General features: G+C 46.6%; 1 protein-coding gene across 2 annotated transcripts in view; it reads right to left on the bottom strand.

Annotated features, from left to right (window-relative positions):
* The window catches only part of SLC44A3 (solute carrier family 44 member 3), a 181,015-nt gene that overhangs the window by 43,633 nt on the left and 118,013 nt on the right, over positions 1-19,369 (bottom strand). The window lies entirely within an intron of this gene.

Genomic DNA, 19,369 nt, shown 5'->3' with positions numbered 1-19,369 from the left:
CAAATATCTCAAAATGGATCAGTATATCCTATCCTAGTGATCGATTCTTCATGGTTAATTCCTTCCCTTCCAAGATTTTCCCCCTTCTGGTACCCTCTTTACTCTTTAATATATCTGTCCCAGTGACAGAGATACGCATTTTCAGGAGACGATTGGGTATCAGGCAGACACAGGTACCTGCTATTACTGATGATTAAAAAGGTCCTTTGACATGGGTGCCCATTTAGCAATTATGGCCATGGGCGTAGGAACCCCCAAAAATCTGGGGGGGATAGCATTTTTACTCGCTGGGTATATTCTTATTCCGTAAACTAGGAGTTGTTTATCCCATTGTACAGCGTTATGGAATTTGCAGTCGCTATATAAATGATTAAATAATAACATTAAAGGGTCACTTAAGGGAAGGGGTTTTACTTACCCGGATACAGCGTCAGGATCCTCCTGATGCCGCGCCCCCTATTTCGTCAAAATGACGAAATAGAAGGGGGCGAGCAGGGAGCAATAAAACGCTTCTATTCAGAAGCGTCATTGCTCCCTGGTGCGCGTGCGCAGCTTTGCCGCACATGCGCAGATACTTCATAGGGCGGCATTCATGTCTCGACTAGGAAGCACCTCTAGTGGCCATCTGAGTGTCCACTAGAGGTATTCCTCAGCAGTAATGTAAATACTGCCTTTTTACGAAATGGCAGTGCTTACATGCTATAGACACCAGAACTACTACGTTTAGCTGTTGTGGTTCTGGTGACTATAGTGTCCCTTGAATATAGAGAGGAAAAAAGAATCATCACAAATGTAAGAAATAAAATGTCTATCATTATTCTAAAAATTATTTTAAAAAAATAAAAAAATATGCACATTCCTAGCTTAATTTTTAGCACGACATATGACACAAACATTTTGTACTTTGCAGATTACTTTTTATATTTTTTTATACATATACAGATTGTGTAATACTGCCCCTGACTTAGGGTGACCACATTTCCTAACTGCCATTCAGTGACACTGTCAGTAATGCATTCCATACATTTTACTACCCGTCTCTACCCCTTCCATTTATATTAGAACCCCACCTACCCAAGGTCTTTTTTACATCTTCAGTTAAGTCTTGACCTTAATTCAAGAGAGTTATTCACATATCTAAGAATCAAAAATTATTTGGACAACCATTTGCTTTATGACAACACTAGGATAAATAAAAAATTAAATGATCTATTTAAAAATAATACTAATCGTAAATCGATATCTAGTTGGTATGAATTATTGAGAGAGGAAGAAAAAGAGTCTAAACCAAAAGCATGGAAAAATTGGGAACAAGAAAGTGGGTCTTCAATCGAGTTAGAGCAGTGGTATAGATCAATTCAAGAAGTTAAAAAAATCGTTGCATTGTTTAAATATCATAGAGCTTCATTATAAAATTCTTCATCAATGGCAAAGGGTACCAAAAATTCTTAATAGAATCAACCCTGATAATTCCAAACGTTGTTGGAGATGTACTTGTGCTGAAGGTAGCTCTAAACAGATCTGGTGGGGATGTAAGCTTTTAAGACCTATATGGAATAAAGCATTATATCAGACTTAGTGGGAGAAGATTTGGACGATAACTTATTGGTTGCTCTTTTTCATTTTAACTTAATATTAAATATCAAGACATTGGCTAGAGAAAAAGACTCCATCTTGGACCCAAGTGCTAACTCAGCTAAAATACCAACACGATATGGAAAGGGGAATATCTTTTCAATATAATAGCCACTTAAAATGTGATGAGAAATGGTCACCTTGGCTAGATAATCTGATATAACTGTATACCTTGGCATTCTCTGTTATGAATATCCTTATATATAAAGATCACTCTAGTTCTCCCCTATGGTACTGTATTCAGGAAAGTTATGAAGTAACTTAATTATTATAGTTTAGGCCCGCCTAATCCGCTCAGTCCTTTTAAATTGTGATATTTGTGTTTCTGTGTGTGAAGTTTACTCAACAGTTCATATATCCTTCTATTGTAAATAAAAGTCTATATGTCTAATTCTGAACTGTTCTGGTCTGTGATGTTACATATGTAAAATTTGCAAAAAGAATAATAATTAAAAAAAGAACCCCACCTACCCCTTCCATGAATATTAGAACCACCCCTACCCCTTCCATGCACAAAAGAACCCCACCTACCCCTTCCACGCATATTAACCCCCCTACCCCTTCCACGCATATTAGTACCCCCTAACCCCTTCCATGCATATTAGAACCCACCCTACCCCTTCCAATTCATATTAGTACTCCCCTAACCCCTTCCAATTATTTTTCTACCTCCCCCCTCCTCCCATCCATATTAGTAGCCCCCCTAAACCCTTCCAATTATTTTTCTACCTTCCCCTCTCCCCCTATCCGTATTAGTAGCCCCCCTAAACCCTTCCAATTATTTTTCTACCTTCCCCTCTCCCCCCCATCCATATTAGTAGCCCCCCTAAACCCTTCCAATTAATTTTCTACCTTTGTCCCCCCTTTTACCTGACATAGCAGGGGGACCTCTGGACGTCCGGCAGGCGCAGTGTCAGACAGTGTCAGACAGTGCCTGCAGGGACAGGCTATAGACACCAGAACCACTACATTAAGCTGCAGTGGTTCTGGGGACTATAGTGTTTCTTTAATGTGAGGTAAATTAGAGATTAGTGCCACGAATAATATGCTAGATTGCCTACTTACAACCAGATGAGGATGATGATGGGCTTTAGCTGCAGTTTGGCTCTACTGGTCTGGTGTAAAACAGGCTCTCTGGAGGCTGTTTGTAACTGTGGTCACAAAAATCAATGTTCTGGGAGAACGGGAAGCAGCTCCATTTGTTGGGGCCCTTTACACAGCTCAAGGTCTGGGTCCCAGGATCCACCTTTATGTTCCACCAATTGTTCACAGGGGGTGGAGTGTGTAGGGGATGTCCTGATATGTGTGTAAGGACTGCATTGTGTGAATCTGTGTTTGTATGTGTAAGGGCTGCAAGGTGTGTTTCTGTGTATGTACGGGATGCAGTGTGTGTGTAAGGGGTGCATTGAGTGTGTGTGTAAGGAATGCATTGTGTGTTTTTCTGTGTGCAAGGGGTGCATTGTCTTTGTGTGTAAGGGGTGCATTGTGTGTGATTGTGTGTGTGTGATGGATGTCAATCTCTCCCCCCTCCCTTGTCACTCTCTTCTCCCCCCTCTCCCCCCCGTTGTCACTCTTCTCCCCCCTTGTCACTTTCTTCTCCCCTCCCCCTCCCCACTCTCATTCCCCCTCCCCCTCCCCACTCTCATTACCTTCTCTTTCTCTCCCCCTCCCTGTCAATTTCTTTCTTCCTCCCCCATTGCCTGTCAATTTCTTCCTCCCCCCATCCCTGTCAATTTCTTCCTCCCCCCCATCCCTGTCAATTTCTTCCTCCCCCCATCCCTGTCAATTTCTTCCTCCCCCCCATCCCTGTCAATTTCTTCCTCCTCCCTCCATCCCTGTCAATTTCTTCCTACCCCCCCATCCCTGCCAATTTCTTCCTACCCCCCCATCCCTGTCAATTTCTTCCTACCCCCCCATCCCTGTCAATTTCTTCCTCCCCCCATATCCCTGTCAATTTCTTCCTCCCCCCCATCCCTGTCAATTTCTTCCTCCCCCCTCTCAATTTCTTTCCCCCCCCCCTCCCCTACCTCCGCTGTAGCGTGGCCGAGCCCTGTATGGTCCGCGGGTACAGGGAGCTTTTGTTTCCTGTACCCGGCTGGACTGAAAGGAAGTGCACACTTCCTGTTAGTCCGGCCTCATGGACGCACCAGCCTGGGCAAAGCTGCAGCCGCCTGAGGCTCTCTACAGAGCGCTCAGGTGGCTGCAGCATGAGGGGGGCCGGCGCTCCGGCGCGGAGGGGGAGGTGCTCCCCTTTCCAGTCTGCAGTGCGTGCGGTTCCCTGATGGAGCCGCACGCAGCCCGAGGGCACCCGCGGCAGGCGGAGCTGGGGGGGATTTCTTTATAACCTGTCCCCCCCGCATGATTTGCTGAGGGGGGGATGCTTCCCCCCATCCCCCCCGGTTCCTACGCCCATGCCTACACTTCAATCATTTAAAAATAATCAGCTGTCATTTTCTTCATTATCATTAAAGGACCACTCTAGGCACCCAGACCACTTCAGCTTAATGAGGTGGTCTGGGTGCCAGGTCCTTCTAGGGTCAACCCATTTTTTCATAAACATAGCAGTTTCAGAGAAACTGCTATGTTTATGAATGGGTTAAGCCTTCCCCCTATGTCCTCTAGTGGCTGTCTCATTGACAGCCGCTAGAGGCGCTTGCGTGCTTCTCACTGTGATTTTCACAGTGAGAGCACGCCAGCGTCCATAGGAAAGCATTATGAATGCTTTCCTATGTGACCGGCTGAATGCGCGCGCAGCTCTTGCCGCGCGTGCGCATTCAGCCGATGGGGAGGAGAAGAGGCGGATCGGAGGAGGAGAGCAGGAGGAGAGCTCTCCGCCCAGCGCTGGAAAAAGGTAAGATTTAACCCCTTTCCCCTTTCCAGAGCCGTGCGGGAGGGGGCACCCTCAGGGCACTCTAGTGCCAGGAAAACGAGTATGTTTTCCTGGCACTAGAGTGGTCCTTTAACTGTACAGTATATTTGTAAAACAGAGGTTGGCAGCAAATTTCCCATGTGCTGTTTATCAGTGTAACCAAATATGCCATGGGGATGCTGGAACCATAATCACTACAGGTAGATGTGGTACTTAGATTACTTCTATATCAAACGAGAAGCTAAAATATCGCTTTTGTGAACATCTCGATCTCCAGTGAATAAATTTAGAAATGATTTTCCAATGATTTAATATGTTTGGATGAACTATTAAAATTATTTATCCAAATATAAAAATATTTTTCAAATTAATTTTAAAGAGGGGGCGTGGCCTGGACGAGCATGGAGCTAGACGCTTAAACTCCGAGCTCCGCGTCCCTGGCAGAAATACAGCTACAAAATAGCGCACTACCTCACTCCGATGGTCCGCAATAGAAAGCAGTCGGTGCCCGGGACCCTGGCGACGGACTCCCCACGTCGGCAAACGGGCCCGATGGACGGGTATGTGGCATCACAGCCCGAGGTGAGAGAAGCACGTCCTCCACTCTGGAGCGCGGGAACATCGCAGCTAGAGGGAGGCCAGCCCAATGAGTTTGCACTGATCCGGACTGAGCTAGCCAGGATATCAAACAGCATGCTGACAAAAGCTGACACCGGCAGGCTGGCTCAGGAACTACGTGCAGCCCTCCGTGAGGAATTAAAGGGCCTGCGCACGGATCTCACTGCACTAGAAGGCAGAATGGACGAAGTGGAAGTGGCGGCGCTGGAGACCTCGCAACAACATCATGCCACGGAGGTGGCGATCACCCGCCAAGGCACCCTGCTGATGACACTTAGGAGACAGGTCGAAGACTTAGAAAACCGCAGCAGGCACAATAATATACGGGTACTTACCTGAGGCTGACGCAGCCCTGCTACCCGCCATACTAGAAGCGCTGTTCTGGCAAATACTTGGAGCTGAGGCACCTACAGAGATCCGCCTTCTGCGGGCACACAGAGCGCTGGGCCTCCCGCGACAGGACGGGTACCCGAGGGACGTCATCTGCTGCCTAGGTGACTGAGAGATCAAGGAGCAAATCATGGCAGCCGCCAGAGGCACGGCGGTGGTTAGATTCCGCGATGCGGATGTCTCCCTGTTCCAGGACCTGTCCCCTCTGACGCTGGATGCCCGGAGGGCCCTGCGCCCACTCACAAGCGCACTTCGAGACAAGCAAATTGTCTACCACTGGGGTTTCCCTTTCAGCCTTCAAGCAAAAAAAGGCACAACTGGGTGACGGCACGGTGGCCGGAGGATATCCCAGGCTTCCTGAGAGCACTGGGCCTGCCACCGATTCGAATACGAAATTGGATCACTGAAGAGGCACTGGCAGCGAGAAGAGACCCATTGGCACCAACGCACCCACCGAGCATGCAACCGAACAGGTCGACCCAACAACAGCAAAGATGGGGAGGCCCAGCGGGCGTAGAGGAATAGACGGCTAATGGAGTTAGGAGGAGCACAGGCGAGCGGTGAGTAACCTGCCAGAGGCATACAGGAGGACTCAGAGGGTTAGGGACTATGGGAGAGGGAAACGGACACTTTGGGTGGGGGATTAATGGGGCTCCCGGAGATCACTACGCCAATGGGGCACATACCCACTATCCGACAGGGGTTGGAGGGTACCTGGGGCCGCACGCTGGACACAATTTGTGAGGGGTGAGGGGCACAGGGGCACTGAGTTATGGGGTCAATAGAGGGAAATAAGGAATAGGAAGCTCTCTGTGACTGCATGCCAAGCTGATGACGGAGGGGTACACCCTACCATGGGACTCACTGCTGAGGAGGGGGAGGAGGTATCAGAATCCGCAGATATGGGTAATGGGAGATCCCTCATAGGGGGGACCGCCCTCATCTGATGGCAATGCACACCCCACACGCATAAACGGCTATGGCAGATGCTGGTACAAGGTAGAAGGGTAGGCATGACATAGCAACGCATAGATATTGAGACCCTGGATGGACTGAGGTCCCCCTCCGGCTCACCACAAGCCCACGGGACATGGGTATCCAGGGCGGACGCTGGGCACAGAACACGGGGAATCAGAGCTAGACACTAGAGCCCCTCCCAGAGCCAGGGGGACCACCCACAACGCAACCTGACGACCCAGGGGCCCAATGACGCCGGACCGGATTACTAACCGACCCCGACGCACTGCAGGGAGGTACACGGATGACACTCAGACCCTTGCACCAAACACTAAGGCGGATGCTAGAGTCCCGACCCCCTTGACGGACCCAGACAGACCCACACACGCATGCCTCACAGTGGATGACAAGCCGCTCGCCGAAGAGGCCTCAAACCCATATCCTCGTGAGCACACCGCAACACGTTTGATTCTCACACGAGCTCTAATGACCATCACACTGTAGTGCAACACATGCCACCCAGGCCGGAGAGGCGAGTAGGGAAATAACCTGGTTATATACTTTATACTAATTCATACCTTACGATTTAACTTAGTTTGGCACATTGTTCCTGGATAGTTGCCAATTCAGGGACATGTGCCAGAGAGCATCAACTATGCTGTGCTGTGCCGGACAGCGCGCACCCCAAGTGACAGGGTGCCTAACTTACACTGGTTCGGGAAGTGCGACTTGGGGGGGCAACGTGCACTACACGGCCACAGGCGCCAAGTCACAGAAACTCCCACCTCTGGAGGGGGGGGGGACGCCAACTGTCGACCACCCCCCCCCCCCCCCCCCCACATGAGAGGGTCCCCATAGGGTCCACATAGGGGAAGCTTTACGAGCCTGACCGACCAAAACTGCTGAGTCTGATGTGGATGCCTACCGACGCACTATCCGCTACGGGCCGCTCTTCCTCTGGCCTGCCCTCCTCCCCTCCTCCTCTTTCCTTCCCGCTCCCCCAGCACCCCTCTCCCCCTCAGCTTCCCCCCAGCGTGACGGCGGGGCGGGTGGGCTCTCCCCACAGATTTCCCCACCCACCTGTCCCCTACCAGCCTCCCCCCCCTTGTTTTTCCCCCCTCTCTCTTCTTCCCTCACCCACCCAACAAAGAGCGAGCCGGGCGGAGGAGACGGAGGGCGCGACAATCCAACCCAGTAAGACCCGACAGGAGCAGAGCGATTAGCTAGAGAAAAAGACTGAGGGCACAGACCTTATAAGACAAAAAAGAGGGAATTCCCTCCCGACCTGCGGAGAGCTGGACGATACTCACACTACTGCACACAACTAAACCTACGAACCTACAGCATATACTACACTGGGACGACGCACACATCACTCACGGGCAGGGCTACACATGCAGCTCCTACACAGCAGCACTCCCCGACTCCCACATACAGAGGACGGCTACCCACCAAGGTAGATTGCAGCGCAGCGCCCCAACCTCGAACAGACCATATATACCCATATGGGGACAAACACCCAAACGCTGAAGGCAATAGGTAGAGAGAGACGAGAGATACGTAAAATTGTCAAACACCTCAACATAAGCAAGACGACCATAACCCAAACGACAATAGCTCGATTAGCGCTAGAGGGCAGCGTAACTACACTCTCGGCAACAGCAGCATAGGACACTGGGTGGAGAGGTCTACAGAGGGAGGGGCGACACGACAGGAGAGATGAATACGGGGACCCCACCTAACCTTAAATAACACTTTGGAGACGTCCAACTGACACACAGAGCAGACCGACAGACAATGGCAGGAGACCTACCGAAAACAGGAACCAATGACCAACCACACAAGCTCAGACTCTGTACTTGCTACTCTTGTAGAAACTAACTACACACTGCTAGGTCAAGGCTCAGATACTTTTTTCCCCCTTCTTCATGCCACGTACATCCACACGTTACACTGACATGAATACTAAAGTAATTAATTCTCCAGTAAACTGCTTGCTAGCAAGTACCCAGGAGCTATAAATCCGAAAAATATTTAAGTACCTAGGCACTACCATATTACACCCGGAGGGTTACCAACCGGCCAAAAGACGAACCCCATCCAAGTAGGCACATTTTAGGAACACACTGCTTACGCACGAATGGGCTGAAAACCAAATTACGGTACCTGTGTTACTACTTATATAATGTTTACTTATACCTACGCGGTTTACAGTTATACCGAAAGTTGTACTGTTCTATTAACTGTCTGTAACATGCTTTGAGTACGATATTCAATAAAAACATAATAAATGAAAAAAAATAATTTTAAAAGTTTATCCAAAAATATTAAACTGAGACCCTTGTCAGATTAGAAAATTATTATTATTTATTTAGGGGGGCGGAGCCAAGCAACCAAGCAGCCCAGACGTGTTAGGAGAGAGCTCCCGCGTCTGGGGACAAAATAAGTGGAATTACACCCAGCTACCACTAACCACAAGCCGCAGACCAAGAGTTTTACAACCGGGAGGGGCTGCTGCACAGAACGGTACCTCTTCCGAACACCGGCGCAGCCGACTGAATATATCGAGGCCTGCGGCCTACTTACGACTGAGCCACGAGGAGACAAGAGCGGGGAATGGAACCCCCGGGAACAGTCTTCCCCCCCCCCCCTCAGGACCGGTGGGGGTTATCCCGGTCCACACACCAGAGCAGAGAACACCCAACAGAGCGCTGCATCTGGGCGCACGGCAGACAAGCGAGAGCCACGAGGCCCGATTAAAATGGCCGATGGCTCCATTGCCCAAGCACAACAACAGACTCCCAGCAACTGGGAGGCGGCCTCCAACGCACGGTTCGAAGCCATGTGGGAGCAGTTCTGGGCCAAACTAGCACACAAGCACCGGCTACCTCAGCCACCAAACGCTGGGAAGAAGTCCACCTATGGCACGACAACCAGCCAGGGCCGTACACCCTGGACATCCCACGACCGGCACCAAAAAACAGGTAACATACCTGCAACAAGCCACTGCATCTGAGAGACACGCACACACTACTGACCATGGGAGCCCCAGCAAGCAAAGAGACCTCGGCAACACCTCCGCTAGGGGGAAAAGCGGGAAAGGCAGGCCCCAGCAGGTTCGCCGCAAGGGTACCCGAAGGTGGACAGGTCCACGCACCCCGCACTACCGAACCCGCCCACGAGACTGCATGCCGCACACCACGGATGTGAACCCACCCCAGCAGACTGCACCGCAGACACCCACGGTAAAACTAGCTCAACAGAGCCCCAACAGATACTCCCAGCGGCACCCTCCGCTTCAAAAGAACGGGTCACACAAGGCAGGCGTTGATAAACAGGGATGCCGGCTTGCGCAACCATCCATGCAGGAGACATCACACAACCTGACAGCAATCCCAACAACGATGCAAGCACACGCCAACGCCCACAGAGACAGCACCACCTGCAATATACACCTGCCCACCCTAAGCTTCATGAACCGGGGTATAGGTTGACTGTTCACTTGCGTAGCAGGGCAGTTTCACCATGCGCACCATGGACTTACCGTTCCACGGCTGTGGACACCTGGTCCCGTATGGCCTATGAAACTAACAAGCATTTTGACCTGCCACGTATGTTTATGATTTTTGTGCTTTTTTTTTCTTTTACTTTTACTATGTGCAACCTGACTGGTAACTCACCTGCTGGCCAACTTGCGCAAGAGAGCGCCACCGCACTCACTTACTTAGAGATCCAGTGACTCTCACTCTCATAGTCCAGCATCGATATGTCTACTTGACGGATTCTTAAAGCCCCACGACACCCTGGACTGTGTAATAAGGTTACCCCACATTGGAAGCAAGATATTGCCGTTGTTTACTGTTCTATAAAAATATGAATCCATGTATAGGCGTTAATGGCAACCCATGTTATCTTTTAAACTTATTGTGCACGGTATACACATGTCAAGCCTCACTACGGCGATGCACCAGCATTATGTAGCGGTGCATGCTGTTGAGTCATGACACACGCATATAGGACTGTATCTCTTTCACAGGCACTTAAAATACAAAAACTAAAGAATGTATAATATGCACGGGCCACAGGGCTGCAATGCTCAACACATAGACAGCCTTTACTCACCCACAAACAGGGACAATCTATATACCACAAATATGGTTAAAGGAATACAGCCGTGGGGGCTCACTGTGCTAACCTATCAGTTCGGATAGTTTATTTACTCATTTACTGCAGTTAACTACCAATCCTCTTGTCTGTCGATCCTTTGCTTCGAATCACATGTCAATAATATACAGCAGAGCATCTCCAAGCTACTTACACACCACCACACTGCAGTAAAACAATGTCTAGCCTGTAACTGAGCTTGTTTACGCTATAACACTGTGCAAACATTCACGCCGACACCAAGCTTGTATGAATACCTATATATGCTGTTGGGACAGTTGCAAATGTTATGTACCTACCCACACATGCCTAGCTGTTCACACCACGACACTCTATTCTATAAGCAAACTACTGATTTTATATTACATCTTGTTTTATTCATGTTTTTACTTGACTTTATAAAAAAAAAAGTGCAGCACCTCTTGATTATATATGCCAATTGTTAGTAACGATATTGTGTATTGAACATGTCACCGCTTAAGCCTGTAATCTCACCTGCACTCAAAAATAAAGAATTAAAAAAAAAAAAAAATATTATTATTTATTTAGTAGCAAGATTATTCATGAGAAATGTGTCACAAGCAGATAAGGCCAAAAGGTAAAATGATTATCTACATACAAAACCTCATTCCATTACCAATTCATACTTTCCTTGGGCTAAGTTACATAATGCCATGGAAGACATAAAAATACTGCTGTTGCTCAGTTACTCTTACATCTAATTTAGGATGAAGGCTAGATTGAAACAATTTATATTAGTCTGTATAGAGTCATAGAGTCCTTATGCCGCAAATAAATTAATTCTTTAAAAAAAATAACTCTTTGCATTATTCCAAATACTGAGAAGTTTGCCTGCAGAACTGAGGGTAGGGCAGGACAGACGGTAATGCCATGCATGTGACTTATTGCCAAACACCATAGGGTGTGGGTTCACCTGGAAGAGGGAGGTTTTAGCGGTATGGCAGTCTGTACATTTACACGCCAGGCAGCCACACTGGCCAGCTTAACACAGGGAAGCCTTGTGCAAAATGCTGCTGAAATTTTGTTACCTAGGCTAAATGCTCTTAATATAGTTTGCATAGCACAAGCACAACTCATGTGCCAAAGAAGTGGCACATGAGATAACAAAATCAGAAGGGTGGGACCGAACACAAAAACCAGCACTGTCCTGCCAGGATGGTACAGGATGGTTGGAATATATGCTTTGTACATAAATTCTGTTAATTTATTGCACATCATATTCTTTGGAATTTCTTTATTAAACAGAGAAATATGATGCATTGGGTTTACGTAAATGGTTTCAGTAACATATCAAAAAAGTATTTAAAAAAAGTTCTTTGGGCATGGATACAAATTATGTTTTTTCAGCTTCTTTCGTATACACCTCTTTTATACTATTCGCCCAAAAACAGAACTTCTGGTCTTTCCTCCCTCAAGTGTTGCTACTTCCATGTCGGTCTCCCTCCAAGTCAACGGCGCCACCATCACCTCTACCTCACAGGCTCGCTGCCTGGGTGTTCTCTTTGACTCCGACCTTTCCTTCACCCCTCATGTCCAATCAATCGCCAAATCCTGCCGCTTCCATCTCAAAAACATAGCTTGCATCCACCCTTATTCAACACCAGACGCAGCTAAGGTGCCGTTGTTCTCTCGCCTTGACTACTGCAATCCCCTTCTCAGTGGTCTTACGTGTTCCCAGATTGCACCGCTGCAATCTATAATGAATGTGGTGGCGAGGTCCATTTTCCTGTCCGCCCGTACTTCCCACGCCTCCCTCTCTGTCAGTCCCTACATTGGCTTCCAGTTAGATATAGGGTTCAATTTAGGTTTCTGGTGCTTGCTTACACGTCCCTACATAATGCTGCTCCAACCTACCTATCCTCCCTAATACACAAATATGTCCCGTCGAGGCCCCTGTCACTGTCGAAGACCTACGCATACCCTTTGTCCGTATTCCCACATCTGATGCTCGCCTCCAAGACTTCTCCAGGGCTGCACCTTTTCTGTGGAACTCCTTTCCCTTCTCTGTTAGACTTTCACCCAGTCTGCACAACTTAAAAAAATATTTGAAAACACACTTCTTCAGGAAAGCATATCATCTAAACTGTTAGCAGGTTTTCCTCCCCCTCCCCCCATGACTTCTCTCCTGCAACTGTCAAAATTAACCTACTAAGTTCTCAGTGATTACTTTGCTAGCAACCTATTTCATTACCCCTACTTAACTCTTTGTGTCACTTTACTCCCTCTAGCATGTAAGCTCATTGAGCAGGGGCCTCAGCCCCTTTGTTCCTGTGCATCCATTTGTCTGGTTACAATTACAAGTCTGTTAGTCAACCCATTGTACAGCGCTACGGAATTTGCTGGCACTATATAAATAAAAAAATAATTTTAAGCACAATCTTGACACTCTAGTTAAAGGGACATTATAGGAACCCAAACCACTTCATCTCATTGAAGTGGTCTGGGGTCTGTGTCCCTGTCACACTTAGTCCTGCAATGTAAAATATTGCAGTTTTAGAGAAATATTTACATTGCAGCACAAAGACAGCCTCTAGTGGCTGTCTAAGCTTTGTATTGGGGCAGCCAGTGTCTGGAATATCCCCATAGGGGGATTAAGTCAATGCTTTCCTGTGGAGAGGGGCTAATGTGCTTGCTGTGCTTCCCGCACATAGGCATTAGCTGCGCTGACCCAGCACTGAGGGACATTGGCGTTGGAATCGGGTAAGTGTTACAAGGTTGTTGTTTTTTTTTAACCCGGGAGTGGAGGTTTCCCAGAGGGAACTCTAGTGCTAGGAATACAGATTTGATCTGTAGCACAATAGTTTCGCAACGGTGCAAGCTCTCTGGCCTACAACCATGCACGATAGAGGGGATGAGGGTGCTAATCAGACTCCATGTATAAACATAAATTACCTCTCCTGTAGCTATCACTGATCTTTTCTACCTTCACATATAACACCCCACTTTACCTAACTTGTTCTATGTTCAATCCATGTAAGTATGTTCTTCAGTAATGCCTAAACAAGCCCTGCTGTGACACATCCTTCTATTATTCTCCTTGTATGAATATGTTTTTACCCAGTGAAGGCATTTTTTTTGTAACTGAAGAAGTCCTGCTGTGACATATCCTGCTATTATTTTAAAATTCTGGTTGGGGAAATTGCTTATTTTTTTAATGGACATATTCAGCAGTGATTCAGTCTACATCAGTGATAATATAATTAGATCTTCATTTATAAGCAATCATGATACAATAAACATATTCTCAAGTCAAGACCTTGGGAAAGTATGTCTTAGGTAAAGTAATTCTGAGAAGTCATGTTGCCACAATTCACCCAGAATTCCGAGCTTGAAATGCAAATCCCCACAGACAGGCATCATGTTTCATACTTCACCTTGCATTTCTCCTTGCACCCTTGCAATAGAGCCCTGTTTCGAACACAGCTTTTTAAACTAAAGCACAGGTTCTGATCAAAATGTTTTGGCCTTTTTGCTATGTAAAACAGTACTAACAGAGATTCATAGCAGGCTTAACTCTCTTAAACATGTTGTAAATGGGTTAGTTATCTTTATCACATTTTAAAATATTTACATTTTAATAAAGGGGCTGTGTTATTAATATGATAAAATGTTTTTTGTGTGTTTTCTAGATTTATATTAATAGATTTGAACTCTTCTCTACTATCACATGCTAAATTCTACTTTTACTTCATCTACATTTACTTTACCTGTATAAGGTACCTATACTGGATGTTCCATCAAGGGTGACATTGGCTTTTCTTATAATACTATATTGCTTTACTCATCTGTTTTTATTGGAAACAATGTTGTATGGGAATGTGAGTTAGCTTCTCATTATCGGTATCCATCTATTTAATCTGCATTCCTCTCATTTAACAAAATGTGCTAAACACATACTTTTCACATGTGGGAAGTTGCATGGATTCACTTAAAGGGATAATATAGGCAACACAACAACTTTAGCTTAATGAAGCAGTTTTTGTCTACAGCTCATGTGCTGCGAGTGCCAAGCGCATATTAAGCGTTCCCCGCAGGAAAGCATTGACTCAATGCTTTCCTGTGGGGTTTCGCAAGACGCGGAGGTCCTCAAGCACAGCCTAAGATTAACCAGCATTGTTAAACTCAATAAAGTGCCTCTAATTGCTGTCTGGTAGATAGATAGTCGCTACAGGTAGTCTTAATCCTGCAATGTAAAGATTGCCTGAAACAGTCTCTCTAAAACGGCAATGTTCTTCATTGCAAGTTTAACCCCTTAAGGACCAAACTTCTGGAATAAAAAGGAATCATGACATGTCACACATGTCATGTGTCCTTAAGGGGTTAAGGGGATGAGGACACTGCACCCAGGCCCAGGGCCGGACTGGCCCACCGGGATACCGGGAAATTTCCCGGTGGGCCGTCGGCACCTGGGGCCGGGGAGAAATGTGGGTGTCCTGCGGCTGGATGGCGGCCGCAGGGGAAGCTCTCCTTGCGGCCGCAGGGGAAGCTCTTCTGGCGGCCGCTGGGGGAGCAGGCTGTTCTGTCTCTGCTCCCCCTCCCTCGCGCGCTAGAAAGAGACCGGCGCCGGAATATGACGTCATATTCCGGCCCCGGTCTCATTAAGCTGCGCGCGAGGGAGGGGGAGCAGAGACAGAACAGCCTGCTCCCCCAGCGGCCGCCAGAAGAGCTTCCCCTGCGGCCGCAAGGAGAGCTTCAGGAAGGCTGGCTGGGCTGGAAGGTGAGCAGGGGAGGGGAGGGGGTGGGGGAGTAACAAAGGTCACAGGAAGGGGAGGGTGGGGGGTAACAAAGGGCACAGGAGGGGAGGGGGGGTAACAAAGGGCACAGGAGGGGAGGGGGGGTTACAAAGGGCACAGGAGGGGAGGGGGGTAACAAAGGGCACAGGAGGGGAGGGGAGGGGGTGGGGGGTAACAAAGGGCACAGGAGGGGAGGGGGTGGGGGGGTAACAAAGGTCACAGGAGGGGAGGGGATGGGGTGGGGGGGTAACAAAGGTCACAGGAAGGGGAGGGTGGGGGGTAACAAAGGGCACAGGAGGGGAGGGGGGTAACAAAGGGCACAGGAGGGGAGGGGGCAAAGAGGTCACAGGAAGGGGAGGGGGGTAACAAAGGGCACAGGAGGGGAGGGGGCTAAGAGGTCACAGGAAGGGGAGGGGGGGTAACAAAGGGCACAGGAGGGGAGGGGGCTAAGAGGTCACAGGAAGGGGAGGTGGCTAAAGAGGGCACGGGAGGGGGCTAAAGAGGGCACAGGAAGGGAGGGTGCTACATAAGGGCACAGGAGGGGAAGGGGCTAAAAAGCACACAGGAGGACAGGGGGCAAAATAGGGCACAGAAGGGGAGGGGCACCTATCAGTCTGCCCACCCACCCACACAGGTAACAACAAGTATGTATGTCAGTGGGAGTGTGTCTGTCTGTGTCATGCTGTGTGTGTGTCTGTCTGTGTCATGCTGTGTGTGTGTCTGTCTGTGTCACGCTGTGTGTGTTTCTGTGTCATGCTGTGTGTGTGTGTGTGTGTCATGCTGTGTGTGTGTCTGTGTCATGCTGTGTGTGTGTCTGTGTCATGCTGTGTGTGTGTGTGTGTCTGTCTGTGTCATGGTGTGTGTGTCTGTGTCGTGTGTGTGTCTCTGTGTCACTGTGTGTCTGTATCATGGTGTGTGTCTGTCTGTGTCATGGTGTGTGTATGTCTGTCATGGTGTGTGTGTGTCAGTCGTAGTGTCTGTGTGTGTTTGTAAAAATAGTGTTTTACTCACTTTTTTTTTTCCAACGTCATGCTGGTCTCTGCCTCTATGACTGAGATCATCAAGCTTGATGATCTCAGCCAATCCGCACTGACACAGGAAGCGCCTCTAGTGACCGTCTGAGTGTCTGTCACTAGAGGTGTCACTAGGAAGCAATGTAAACACTGCCTTTTCTCTGAAAAGTCAGTGTTTACAGTGTTTACATTGTGTTTACATTCAAAAGCATGCAGGGACAGGCTATAGACACCAGAACCACTACATTAAGCTGTGTGTGTGTGCGCCTGCTAGTGAGTTTGCTTGCTTGCATGTGTGTGTGTGTCTGCTAGTGAGTGAGCTTGTGTTTTTATGTCAATGAGCTTGTGTATATTAGTGAAATTGTTTGTCTATGAGGCTGTGTATCAATGAGCTTGTGTGTGTCAGTGAGATTGTCTGTGTCTGCATGTGAGTATGCTTACTGTATAATTAAATGTTTTACTCTGAAAGGACCAATATATTATATTAGAAAAAGCAATATATATATATATATATATATATATATATATATATATATATGTGTGTGTGTGTATATATATAATTACTCAATCATCTGGGGTGGCAAGCCTTACATATTACATGCGACAATATATGGCGCAATGACTTATGGGGCTGGCATAGATTTTTTTTCCCAGGGCTGCTTTGTATCCCCAGTCCGGCCCTGCCCAGGCCCTTCAATGAGATGAAGTGGTCTGAGTGCCTATAGTGTCCCTTTAAACCTGTTTTTGCAAACAACTCACTATGTGTAACGTGAGTGTTGAATGTCAGTCATTAATCATGTTAAACAGCAGGGGAACTCAATTATTTTTTTCTAATAAACAGCTTAGTTTCCATTTTGCAAGGTCAGAAAGTGTATGTGTCAAACTGGACGCACTGTAGAGAATCAGTAGACTGGACGGTGGCAGATCACACCAATGCCATGTTTCCTCAATATTTCTTTGTGTGAAAAATCTTATTGGACAAACGTCAGGATTGAGGCGTTCACAGTAGAAGGATCAGGCTGCAGTAAGCGGTTTGTTCCAGTGCTGGAGTAAAGGTAGGTTTAATAGTTTTTTTTTATTTAGTTAAATTCTTTAGGGGCTGATTAGAGTATTGAGGACTTTTCATTTTTTAAGGGCTCACTGGGGTTTTTGTCTTTGCTTAGACCACAGTGGTTATGCTATTCTCTGCAAGCAAAGTTGCTGGGAGTTGCAAAGAGATATGAATGATGAAGGTGATAATTCAAAGCAGAGATCTGGTAATAAGAATGAACCAATCAGGGACTGGAATAGCACAGTGTATGCTAGTAACAAGGAACCCAGTTTGTATCCTATCTATGCCAGGACTTATCTGCTACTTAGAATGAACCAACCAGGGACTGGATTAGCACACTGCATATTTTGGTAACAAAAAAACAAAAAAAACAACAACACACCAAACAGGTTTGTATACTATCTGTGCCAGAACTCATGAAAGGCTTTAGCACTCCACCTGAAACCATAAAACAATACTGCTTCTTGTCAGACCTGAATGAAGATGCCAATGGCATGCACAACTCTGGACAACGTGATACATGAGGAAACTATCGTCTATCGTCATGATACATAATGAAAAGAAAGTTTTTGGTCAGGTACAACACAGAAGGCTAAATGGGCAAAAGGTTGCCTTATATGTTTCACACCAATAAACGCTTACCTATAAGCAACTTAGTAAAGATCTACCTGTGTGAAACAAACACTTTTGATCATCTCCCCCCTCTGTATTGTACCTAGCTGAGGACTGATCAATAGCTTCTTCATGTATAATATCACCTGGAGTGTGGCATTTCACAGCAGGCCCTCCACCCAAAAATTGGAAAACTTTTTCCACGTTCCTTACAGGTTTTAACTCTTGGATAGGTCTTATGTGTGTGTTTATTTGCAGAGACAGCAAAGAAAAAAGTGATTGATCTGCTGTAATGAAAGAATGTTACTATCCATCATAAACCTGGTAAATATTATAAAGTGTACAGTAGATTTAATATGTCTGTGCTACACAGGAAAAGAAAATAACTAGTAAAATCTAGTTCTCTTTTTACTACAGTCAGAGGAAATATCACACTGATTATTTGATAAAACTGAATTTTCTCTATTTCCTGAAAGATATGAATGTTCAGACACATTTGAGTTAGGAATATCCCAAATCCCAGAGGATTTGTTTTCAACTTTTACAACATCTAAAAATAACACTGGATACTGCTTTTCAAACAGATAAAGAAACGTCCGGCATAAGCAGACCCGGATTCAGCTTTGAAATTTTTGTTTAAAGTATGCTGTTTTGGTGGCTATTTTTACATGGCTGTCCATCTGGATTGCCACGTAGCAGTTCTTGGACTTGTAGCAAATCTGATATCTTTACTAGCTAGATCCAACCTTTAGAGCAGCCAAGGTGCTACATGTTCCAGTAACTGAAGCAAGAAGATAAAAAAAAAAAAATGTAAAAAAATAAAACTATTGAGGAATCCCACATGTAATTATTTTGCCCATGCCCACATTTTTGTTATACATAACCTAGCAAAGATGTTATCGCACAAATCATTCATTAAACACTCAAATGTTTTACACTGCATGCAGTGTTAATTTTGTCGACTAACAATTTTAGTCATTTGTGAGATTTAGTCGACTAAAACTAGACTAAAACTAAAATAATTCAGATGACTAAAATATGACTAAAACTATAATGGCGTTTTAGTCAAAAGACTAAACTAAATTGAAATGTGCCATCAAAATTAACACTGATTGCTTGAATAGTAATCCAGAAGTGTGTACTCTAAGCATAGTAATTACTACAGTAGTGGTTGCAGTACCAGGAGCCCCTGGGGTGGACCCATAGTTTTGTGTCAAACATTTTTTGAGTGGTTTGACTATAACTGAGGGCCCTATTGGCAAGTGTGTCCAGGCCCCTCAATGGAGATATTTCTAAAGCGGAACTT

Source organism: Pelobates fuscus, chromosome 7, assembly GCF_036172605.1.
Source record: "Pelobates fuscus isolate aPelFus1 chromosome 7, aPelFus1.pri, whole genome shotgun sequence".
NCBI classification, from domain to species: Eukaryota; Metazoa; Chordata; class Amphibia; order Anura; family Pelobatidae; genus Pelobates; species Pelobates fuscus.
This window is presented reverse-complemented; position numbering and strand designations above follow the sequence as displayed.